Genomic DNA, 10,758 nt, shown 5'->3' on the forward strand with positions numbered 1-10,758 from the left:
GGTTGACTTTGCAGGCCTGAGGGCCATAGTCTAAGCATCTGTTAGGAGGATGACAGCATGCAGCATAGCAAATACGGGGAAATTTCCTTCTGTCCTGTGTTTGAAATCCAATAGTGCTTTCTCTGGTTAGTTTTTTCCCAATTTATTACTTTGTTTTATTGAATGTTCTTATTTTGATTGGTTTATTTCTGTTGTGTTTTTTTTGCTTTTACGTTTTTTTTTTTTTTAATCGGTACCACGGATCAAACTCTCGACCGCCTGCTTGCAAGGCAGGTGCTTATACCGCTGAGCTAAATCCCCAGCCCCCATTTGCTTTTACTATGTCTGATGCACAGCTATTGTGAAGATAACAAGTGTTACTAAAGTAGCCATTGTAGGTTTCCTATCATACTGTTTTTTGAAGGTTTGTACCACTTGTACTGTTTCGTTTCGATTGGCTTTCCTTTGTTATATTTTATTCTCTTTAAAATAAAGAATACATTTAAAAACAACAAAGAGTGGGAAAGAGATGAAGGTCAGGAGCACCCAGGGGCTGGAAGAAAGAGGAAGTGCAGGCGCCCTTCCTTCCACAGGCCCTGGGCCTTCCTGGCTCCTGCTAGCCCCTAGCAGGAGGCTCTTATCCCTGAGATCTTTCTCATGGGCACTAGTGCTCAGCAGACCTGCGTTTTCAGGGCCAAAACACAGAACCCAACTTTCCCATCTGCTTTACGCAGTAAAAGGACAACTGATGTGTGTTCGGGAAAGCGAATGCCAGTGCTTTCCAGTGCTCCTACCAACAGACTTTGTAAAGATGGCCTGCTGTGCTTGAGAAAATCAGAATATTCTCTTGCACATCACTGATATAAACAAATCGCCTACTATGAGGCCCAACCTCCAGCTTCCCACAGAGCCAGGATAATGACCCCATCTTCCAACCAGGCTTCCTGGATCTCACACTCCAATTAAGAAGCTCCTTCCATGTACACTGTGGCATCTGTGTTCTTGTCCCACTGAGGAAAGGTCATGAACTGCCAAAGAGATGAAACTCACAGTGGAACTCACTTAGCCGGCTTTCTTCCCAGTGTGTCCCTGGGCACTCCTCACCCCAGGAACTAACCACAGCCCATGGAGGGATCAAAATACTTGGAGTCGTTTTACGTAGGTCTCCCTGCCTTTGCACAGAGCTAAGTGGAGTTTGCCTCCATGACTTTCTTCTTCTAAGTCTCCAGAGCTGCCCATTCTAACTGATAACTTTAGTATATTCAGTCTGACTACATCTGGTCACAGCAGCGAGATTAGCACTTACAGCACACATTGGAAATTACTAAGCTCTGCTATCTATAATGTAAGTCTGATGTTACATGGAAGAGAGAAGGCAGGTTAAGAGCAATGAATGTAGACGTTTTTGTGCTTAGGAAAATTTGAGCCAGGTTGTTGTGGGGTCCTGAGCTACAGCTGTGCCCATGCCTCCTGATTCTCTTCTCACTTTCTCTCCCAAGTTTCCCACAATCAATTACATGGACATTGGATCCTGTCTCAGCATCAGTGTTTTGGAGGGTCTGAATCTGAGCAAACATAGACTCCAAGGCAGAAGCAGGGTCTCAGGGAGAAAAGGCAAACAGAACAACCCAGGGGACAGGGGACAGTAGCTTGGAGTAGAGTAGGGACAACAGGGGTGGAGACAAATCAAATTATGCCTTTTTGTCAAAGACAGAATGTCAAGAAAAAACTACAAACTCATAGAAAGAAAGAACCTAGGCACTTAACAGCTCAGGGTGAAAGCCCCATGTTCAATCCTTAACATCATGATGAAGGAAGAGAACAGTTACTAGGCTGGCTGCTCGGATAAGTGCTAAGAGAGGAAGAGGCCACCCAAGATGCCTCCATGGTTTTAGGCCTAAGCAACTGGAAAGGTGGAGTCTCCTGCACCTAACACATTAAAGCCTGAGAGGGGAACACGTTCTAGGAGTGACACTAAAGGCTGAATTCAGGATCTAGAAGGCTGGAGATACTATTAGACATGCAAAGGAAATGTCACAGAGACTACTGATTTCATGAGCCTGGATTTCACAATAGGCTATTGGTTGAAGACACAACTTCCACAGTTGCTGTGTAGCTGGTATTTGATGCCATAGAACTGAAGGTGGTCACTGTGAGGTAAGAGAAAGATCATCATAGGGATGATCTAGGATCTGGATCCTGCTACATACTAGATTTCACAGGTGAGGAGGATTCCTCAGGTGACAAAGGAGGTCAGGCAAATGCAAGCTTGTCATCAGTGCCTGATGTTCACATTTTAACAGAGTGTGGCCCCTTTTGAGAGTAAATACTATTTGACTCAAAGTCTGTTTTATGTGACTATTTTATTTTGTTTTTATTTTTGAGATATGGTCTGGATAAGCAGTTCAGGCTCTTGAACCAGGCTGCCCTCATACTCAGGGCGATCCTCCTGCCTCAGTCTCTGGAGCACTGGGATTACATGTGTACATCACCATGCCTGGCTCTTACGTGATTTCAAAGGAGCTGTGCCATGACATTTTCCTTACTAGAGGTCCTCACATCTTTCTCTATGCTTTTACTCTGTTTTATTTCTGGTACTTTAGTTTCCCTTCCTCCCAGCCCCTCCTGTCCCAGCTCCCAGGGGTGGCCAAGAACAGCAGCAGTCTGCAGCTTTAATGGCACTCCACCCATCCCCCACTGGCTGGAGAAGGCATCACTAGTTCCCTTATGACGTCACAGTTCCACTGGGCCAATGGTATGGGAGGTCTGAGACCACGCCCCGCTGTGTTGTGTTTGGCTCCGCCCTGGTTACCCCTCTTGGGGTCAGGTTGTGGAGTTCAGTGGAGGGTGTTGGAGGAAGTTTCCCTGTGATGGAAGGGATTGTCATGAAGTGGTCTCATCCCTTTCCCCCTCCCTGTGTTGGAATACCTGAAGAAATCAGAAAGCAGAAATTGGCTGCAGCCACAAAAAAGTTAAAGCGAACAGGGTCCCAGCTCCTGGACCCAGAGCAAGTCCCAGATAGCAGCTCCTTGGCAGAGTCTATACCCCCTGGAAGCAAATGGGGAGGGACCCCCAGCACTCCAGTGCCCCCTTCAAGTCCTCTCACAGCCCCTCTCCTCCCAGCCCAAATGGATGCCTCCACCTCCAGAGGGTCACACCTGTAGGCCTCACCTGGGGCTTGGCTCTGGCCTCATACTCATCCCACACACTTACCTCCCTGAGCCCTACATCAGAGGACCTCCTTCCCTTGCCCTGTGTGGGCACAGAGCAGGGTGGGGGCACACACAGATTCTGGGCACAGGGAGGGGGGAAATAGAATGTGCTTGAGACCCTTTCCAGTGGACACTGTCATCACTCACCCTCACCTGGCTCTTAATCTTCCCACTTTGTCCCCTAAAGCAGCGTTAACTCCTTTCTGGTTTCTCTGGTGGAGACACAGTAAAAGGACAACTGATGTGTGTTCGGGAAAGCAAATGGCAGTGTTTTCCAGTGCTCCTACCAACAGACTTTGTAAAGATGGCCTGCTGTGCTTGAGAAAATCAGAATATTCTCTTGCACATCGCTGATATAAACAAAACACTTGCCATGATGCCCAACCTCCAGCTTCCCAGAGAGGCAGGATAATGTCCCCATCTTCCAACCAGCCTTCCTGGATCTCACACTCCAATTAAGAAGCTCCTTCCATGTACACTGTGGCATCTGTCTTCTTGTCCCACTGAGGAAAGGTCATGAACTGCCAAACAGAAAAGATGAAACTCACAGTGGAACTCACTTAGCCTGCTTTCTTCCCAGTGTGTCCCTGGGCACTCCTCACCCCAGGAACTAACCACAGCCCACACAGGGATCAAAATACTTGGAGTCATTTTAGGTGGGTCTCCCTGCCTTTTCACAGAACTAAGTGGAGTTTGCCTCTGTGACTTTCCTCCGCTAAGTCTCCGTTGCTGCGCACTCTCTGTGCAGCCCTGCCTTTCTAATTGATAACTTTAGTATATTCAGTCTGACTTCATCTGGGCACATACTGTTCTAACACTTTGTGGTCTTGCTCAACATGGGGATCTCACTCAAAGAAGGTAAGCTATCCTCTTTCCAACAGTGCAAGTAACAATTCCTTTTCTTCAAATGTGTATCCACATGTGTTTCATGTACATCAATGTCAAGTATGTAAGAAATAATTTCTTAAACCATTCCTACAATTAGGGTTCCTTCAGATGGCTTCATCCTAGCAACCTCCAATCATTTGGGAAATGTTATTACTTATAAATGTTCAGGAGAAATTGTGTTTCTGACCTAGTTTGCTGAACCAGTCTCTTACTTTGTCAGCACAAATACTGCTTTGTCTTCCTTCACTCTTCTGTTCACTCATTCAGGTGTTTATTAAGTACCTGTTATGTACCAGGTGCAGTAGTAGACATTGGAAAATCAGTGATGAAGCAGTTGTCAGTGGCCCTTGTATTATGGTGCTTTTGTTGTAGAAGGCACAGACAAAGCAAACAAAAAACAAGCAACAACAAAAGCCCAAAAGAACAGTCAGCAGTATCATCCCAAGTTTTGACATTGGCAGTCAGGATTTCTCTGAGAGGGCAAAGCTTTCCTACTTGACACTGAAATCCTTGCTGCTCAAATCCAGCTTCCTACAGGTCCACTTGAGTCACATCCAGATTTGGCACTCACTGTAAGCTACATGTTCCCCAATTGCCTTAACCGAGGCAATGTAATATGTTTAGAGTAAAAGAACCAATAAGGCAAAAAGAGACAAATAACATAGAAGGATGTCTGGTAAGGATATCACTGAATATGTGATGCTGGATTGCGCTGTTATCTAAAAACGAGACGTTGGGACACGCAAAATGTGAGGGAAGAGCTTTCCAGGAAGAGAGAATGGCATCTGTAAACCTGAAGGCAGAAAAGAGTTTAGCGAATGCACAGAACAAAGTCAGAGAGGCCCAGGCTTCATCAGCAAATGGGGATGACCCATGACAGCATCAGCAAGACGAGAAACACTGATGAGAGCGAGGGAATTGTGCCTGCTTTGCAGGTGGGGAGCTATTTGGGTTTTATTTTGAGGACAAAAAGAAGCCTTTGAGTATTCTTTGGATAGAGAAGGAAATTATTTGTATGGTGAGAGTATTGCTACAGAGTGCAAAAAAGATTGTAGTAGCAAAGTTACAAGTAGGGTCACTTGTGTGAAAGCTGTCACTGTTGTTGCCAAAGACAAAAGATGCCATGTGTTGATGGCAGTGGGGGGAAGAGGTGGTTGGATTTACAAGAATGGGATGAGGGGAATGGAAAAGCAGAGCTGCTGAGACCTGGCTGGAGACTGGATGAGACAAAAGCTGGTAGGGAGAAGAAAAGAAGCCTAGAGAAAGGTGGTTTGGCATTAGTGAGATGGGAAAGATAGGTGGTTCTATTTAGTTAGGTGGTTTGTCTTTTGCTTAGATGGGCTTCCGATTGGTTTGATGGGACAGACTCAACAAATGAAGAGCTTCTTTCTTTCTATCTTTTTCTGAGACAAGGTCTCACTTGCAGTTCAGGCGGCTCTTCAGCTCACTTTGTAGATCAGGTTGGTCTCGATTTGCCAACATCCTCCTGCCTCAGTCTGCCAGTCCACACCTGGCTAAAGAGCTCAATTTCGAGCATGCAGGGTTAGGTTGGAAACTTCTGAAGACAAATGTTAGGAAATATCTGATGTAAAACTAGAACCAAGAAGAATTTTTGAAAGTATAACGGGTTTTCTTTGGGTCATTTGTTTAAAACCATAGAAATGGGTGAGATCACCTAAGGAAAGAAGTAAGAATGAAAAAGTGATCCTGGGTCTACTCCTGGGGTTCCCCTGCTGGAGAAGCCAGCACAGAAAGCTAAGAGTGCCCAGGCAGTGTGTGGGAGGAAAGTCAGAAGGGACCAAAAGTGGGAACAGTAGAGAATGAGGGAGTAGGAGCAGCCAGTGCCTCCCAGAGCTCAAAGCCAAGTTAGACAAAGACCCAGAGCATCACTGGATTTGGCATCATGGGGGAGGGTAAGGTTGAAATGAGCTGTTTGTGTGGAACAATGAGCAGAAACCACTTTCTAATTCATGGAAGCATGAGAGAAGTGGAGATGGTCTGTGTGCCCAGAAATGGTGGAGGGGAGAGGGTGTGATAAAGAGGTGAACACTGGGGCACTGGGCGCGCTCCTGTGGACAGCTAGGGGGAAATCTGCCCTTCCTGAGCTCCTCACACCGAGAGTGAAACCACCGTACCCAAGACTTTTGTGGCCAGGACTTCAACTTCAGGCTACTTAGACAGCAGCCTTCAAACCAGCTGCCTCTGTACTGGATGGGCAGAACTCAGGGTGTTTCCTCTGTTCACGAGGCTCCCCAAGCCCTGTAAGCTGTGTGCCCTTGTGGGGCACTGAGCCTAGGCTACACCCAGCCCTTTCTGATGTGTTGTCATGAGACACTGTCTCACTAAGTCACCCAGCTGGCCGGAGCTTGCAGTCCTCCTGCCTTACCCGCTGAGGCCTGGGGTGACGGGCTGGCACCACCACACAGGCTTTTTCTTCTCTTTCAAGATGCTGGCTAGTAAAAGGAAGAATAGTTTATGCCAGCAAACAGAGCAACCGCATAACTGATTTCTCTACACTTTACATCTCCAAATCAGAGGCCAAGAGATTCTCTCTGCTTGCTGGGGTTTCTTAGTCACACACGCCACTTTGTCATCTCCACATTGTGTTTAAATTGAGATTGCATATTTAAACTGTTTCTCATTTATCTTGAATTTACAGGAGCATAATAATTCTATACATGTTGGATTACATTTTTTCATCTGGTTTTTATTTTGTTCTCTAAATGATGATCACTTTAGAATTCTTAATGATCCTGTTGAGGTCATCGGCCTTTACTGAACTGGGAGACAGTCTCCTGTCTCTTATTATTAATCCCTCAATATTGAGTCTGTTCACTATCCATTTCAGCTGAGAATAGTTGAAAATATGCAGCACAAGTTCAGTGCACAGGATAATGTAACTGATTCTCTCTTTAAAAGAAGACTCACACATCCTCTTTACTCTTTATTATCCCTTTAGAGGCTGCCCACTGACGAGCCTTCCTTTCCTTTATTTGTGGCATTGTCCTGAGTCACATCTTTCAGAAAACCAAGTCCTCTTTTTATAAATTCTGTTTTGCAGAACACACTGCTAAGCACAAATATGTGTAAGCAGCTAGAGTGATACATACATCCGCAGTCTTACAAGGTTCTGTGGATCAGAGAACTTGAAAGTAGTTTTGAATAAATTTTTTCAATCTGAGTCAAAACTCCACCTGAAATTTAGAAAGCCTGCACAGAGAGAGGCTATGCAAGCCTCACAATTCCTTACCTTCCTCCAGAGGGTCAAAAGCAAGAGCAGCAATGTGGTGGGGTGGGAGGGGTTCACTGATCCCAAGAGGACCAGGGGACAGGAACTCAGGGATACTGATGGGAAAGCCACCACTGAGCTACAGCAGGGACCAAACGACACGTGAATAGCTGCCTCTCAACACCTGCTCCTTTCTCTTTCCATGGTAATAGAACCTCCGGTTTCTTGCTGTGTATATGGTCATAAAGTGGCTACTGACCTCAGTTACTGTGCTCAGTAACTTTCCATGTAACCAAGATCTGACTAGTAGGATGTAAGCACAAGAAATGTGTACAGTTTCCTGCTGTCAGGAATGAACAATGAGTAACTAGTGCTCCGAGAGCCGTTCTGACTGCTGAAATAATTTTGATTATGACAGCCACGGAGACCGAGTAATAAGACAGAAAACTTTGGGTTCCTCAAACCTGTATGCAGCAGGTGGAATAAATGGCCTTACTGTTCCAATGCCAACAAAACTCCTCTTAGGTGACTTTTTTAATTAGATGAAATAAAGAAAAAATTATAATCCAGAGTATCAGTTTAGTATTTATTTTTCCATCCTGACTACAAGGACAGCGTAACTAAGGTTGACAGTGACACTAGAAATCTTCTATTCTGGTCACTTTCTTAAAATTTTACTGAAGATATAGTTCACATGCCATAGAATTCATGTAATTAAAATGCACAACCCAATGGCTTTTAATTATCAACCATCACAAGAGTCAATTTTAGAACTTTTCTGCCACCCCACAAAGAAACCCTGTGCCCTTAGCTACTGGCTGATGTGTAGACATGGCCCAAAGCCTTATGGTCCATGTGCAGTGGTTGGGGAAGGTGGCTGGATCATGGAGGTGTGGTGCTGGGTTCAAGTGTGTGGCTGTGGATTAAAGGTGTGTGATTACCTGATTAGTGCACCTGTTGGTTTAGCATGGTTCTGGGTGTGAATGAAGGAAAGACCCTCCCTGGGTGTGGGTGGGAGCAGCCTCAGGCTTGCAGCCTGGATGGAATCTAAAGGCCAAGGGAGGCTGCTGCCTGCCGCCTTCTGCCTGCCACACCATGAACTGTTCCTCCTCCGTGTTGCTCCTCTGCCATGTAACCCTGCCTTGGAGCCAACTGACCACGGACTGAAACCCCTACACACCACGAGATAAAATAAACTTTTCCTCCTCTAATGTGTGGCTGTGGAGTATTTTGCACAGCAATGAGGAAGTAACTAAGACACTCAACACAGCTCCTAGCCCCAATTCCTAGTAAGCTCCTGAAATATGTTCTCTCTGTGGATTTTCTTAATCTTAACATTTTAAATAAATGGAATCATATATCATTTCTTAAGATTTTTTTTCAGTTATCACAATGCTTACATGGTTAATCCATATATAGCTCATTCAGAACTACTTTCCTTGTCCTGATCACATGTTTTTCTCCATCACCAGTTCATGGAGTGTTGGGTTATTGCGACTTTTAGATTTCTATCACTTATACTGCTATAAACACCATGATCAAATTATTGTGTGGACATAAATGTTCATTTCTCTTGGGTATACTTAGCATTGATATTGCTGGATCAGATGGGGACTGCTAAGTTTAACATTTCTTTCAGAAATTTCAGGTTGTTTTCCAGAATGGCTAAACTGTTGTACACTTCCAGAACCAGGAAATAAAGAGTTCAGCTTTTCCACATCTCAGAAACACTTGTTATTATCTGATCTCTTTTTATTGTAGCACACTGCCAATGTGATGCATTATGGCTTTGACTTGTGTTCCCTGGTGGCTAATAGTGTTTAATGTCTTTTCAAATTTTTTTGACCATTATTGTATCTTTGAGAAGATGGCTGTCCAGATGCTTTGCTTGTTTTTAAATGGGTGATTTGTCCCCATTATTGACTATGTGAGTTTTTTATATGTTGTCTCTATAAGTCCTTATCAAATATTTGATTTGCAAAGAATTTTTCTTGTTGTGAAAGTTGTCCTTTAATGCTCTTCATAGTTTCCTTTGAAGCAGAAGCTTTTAATTTTGATGGAATTCATTTTATCTATTTGTTTTCTTTTTGTGATTGTGATGTCATAGCAAAACAGTTGCTAAGCAGGGTTTAGTGCCACCTGCCTCTAATCCTAGCTACTAGAGAGGATGAAGCAAGAGAATCACAAGTTTTAGATCATCCTGGGCAATTTTGCATTGCCCTGTGTCAAGATAAAATTAAGAAGGGCTGGTGACATAGCTCGTGGAAGTGCACTTGCTTTGCATGCCTGAGGCCCTGGCTTCAATCCCTAGGACCATAGGAAGAAAAAAATCCATCACTAGACAGCAGGTCATGAAGGTCTAGAGCAATAGTATTAGGCATGTGAGGCAAATGTCTACCACTAAGCTCCCTCTGAATCCGTGGATCTATGTCTTCTTCTAAAAGCTTTTACGGATTTAGTTCCTATTTCTAGGTCTCTGATCCATCTGAACTTCTGTGTTTTCCTGTGCTGTGCTGTGTTGTGTTGTGTTTCTCACTGTATTTACAGTCAGGGTCTCACTGTGTAGGCCAGGAACTCCGCGCCCCCCCTGAGTCTCCCCAGTGCAGGGATTAAAGCCATGTCACAGGCACCACACCTTGCTACTCACATGATATTTTCTCCCTGTGGAAGAATGGTGGAAGGATGGTAGGGGGAGAGCCTAGCTGACTCCCTTTTGCCCCTTAGAACCTTCATGATCTAATTACCCATGTAGGCTCAGGGTTACATAAGGGGAAGTTCCAGCATGAGTTTTGGGGGCACAGAAATATTCAAATTTTCTATTCAAAACTCCGTGTATGTGTTTAGTTTTGTGATGTTTTGTTGTGTTCTGCAGTATGGGGCACTGAAGCCAGGACCTCTGCACAGGCAGACATCCCCAGCGGCTGCCTTCCCCCACTTCAGGACAGAGTCTTGTTAAATTGCCCCATCTGGGCTCAAACTTGCAGCCCTCCTGAATCAGCTTCCCTAGTTCTGGGATTCCCAGTGTGCATCACAGAGCTGAATTTCAGAATTGTCTTTATTTATAACCACATCACATGCCACGGTTACAATTGCTTTGTAGTAATTTTGAAGTGGAAATTGTGAGTTCTGCAATATAACTTTTGACAGGAGGCAGAATCCCAGACAATGATCAGAAGAAAAATAAAGCAAGAAAGAGACTGTCCTTACTCAAGATGCTAAAGTAAAATCTAAGTAAAGGTCACTGTGGAGCAGAGAACATAGCTGAGTTCCCTAAGGGCCTGCCTGGCAAGCACAAGGTTGTGATTTTGATTCCCAGTACATCACCCACAAAATGCTACAAAGGTCATTGTACTTAGAAAATATTTCATGTATCCCATAATGCATCCTCGGGAAAATAACCACTGGTTATGTTCTCATGTAAACTCTGATCATGAAGTCCACTAGAGGACT

Source organism: Cavia porcellus, unplaced genomic scaffold (assembly GCF_034190915.1).
Source record: "Cavia porcellus strain 051 isolate PalLab524CR breed Dunkin Hartley unplaced genomic scaffold, mCavPor4.1 scaffold_8, whole genome shotgun sequence".
In the NCBI taxonomy this organism is placed as follows: Eukaryota; Metazoa; Chordata; class Mammalia; order Rodentia; family Caviidae; genus Cavia; species Cavia porcellus.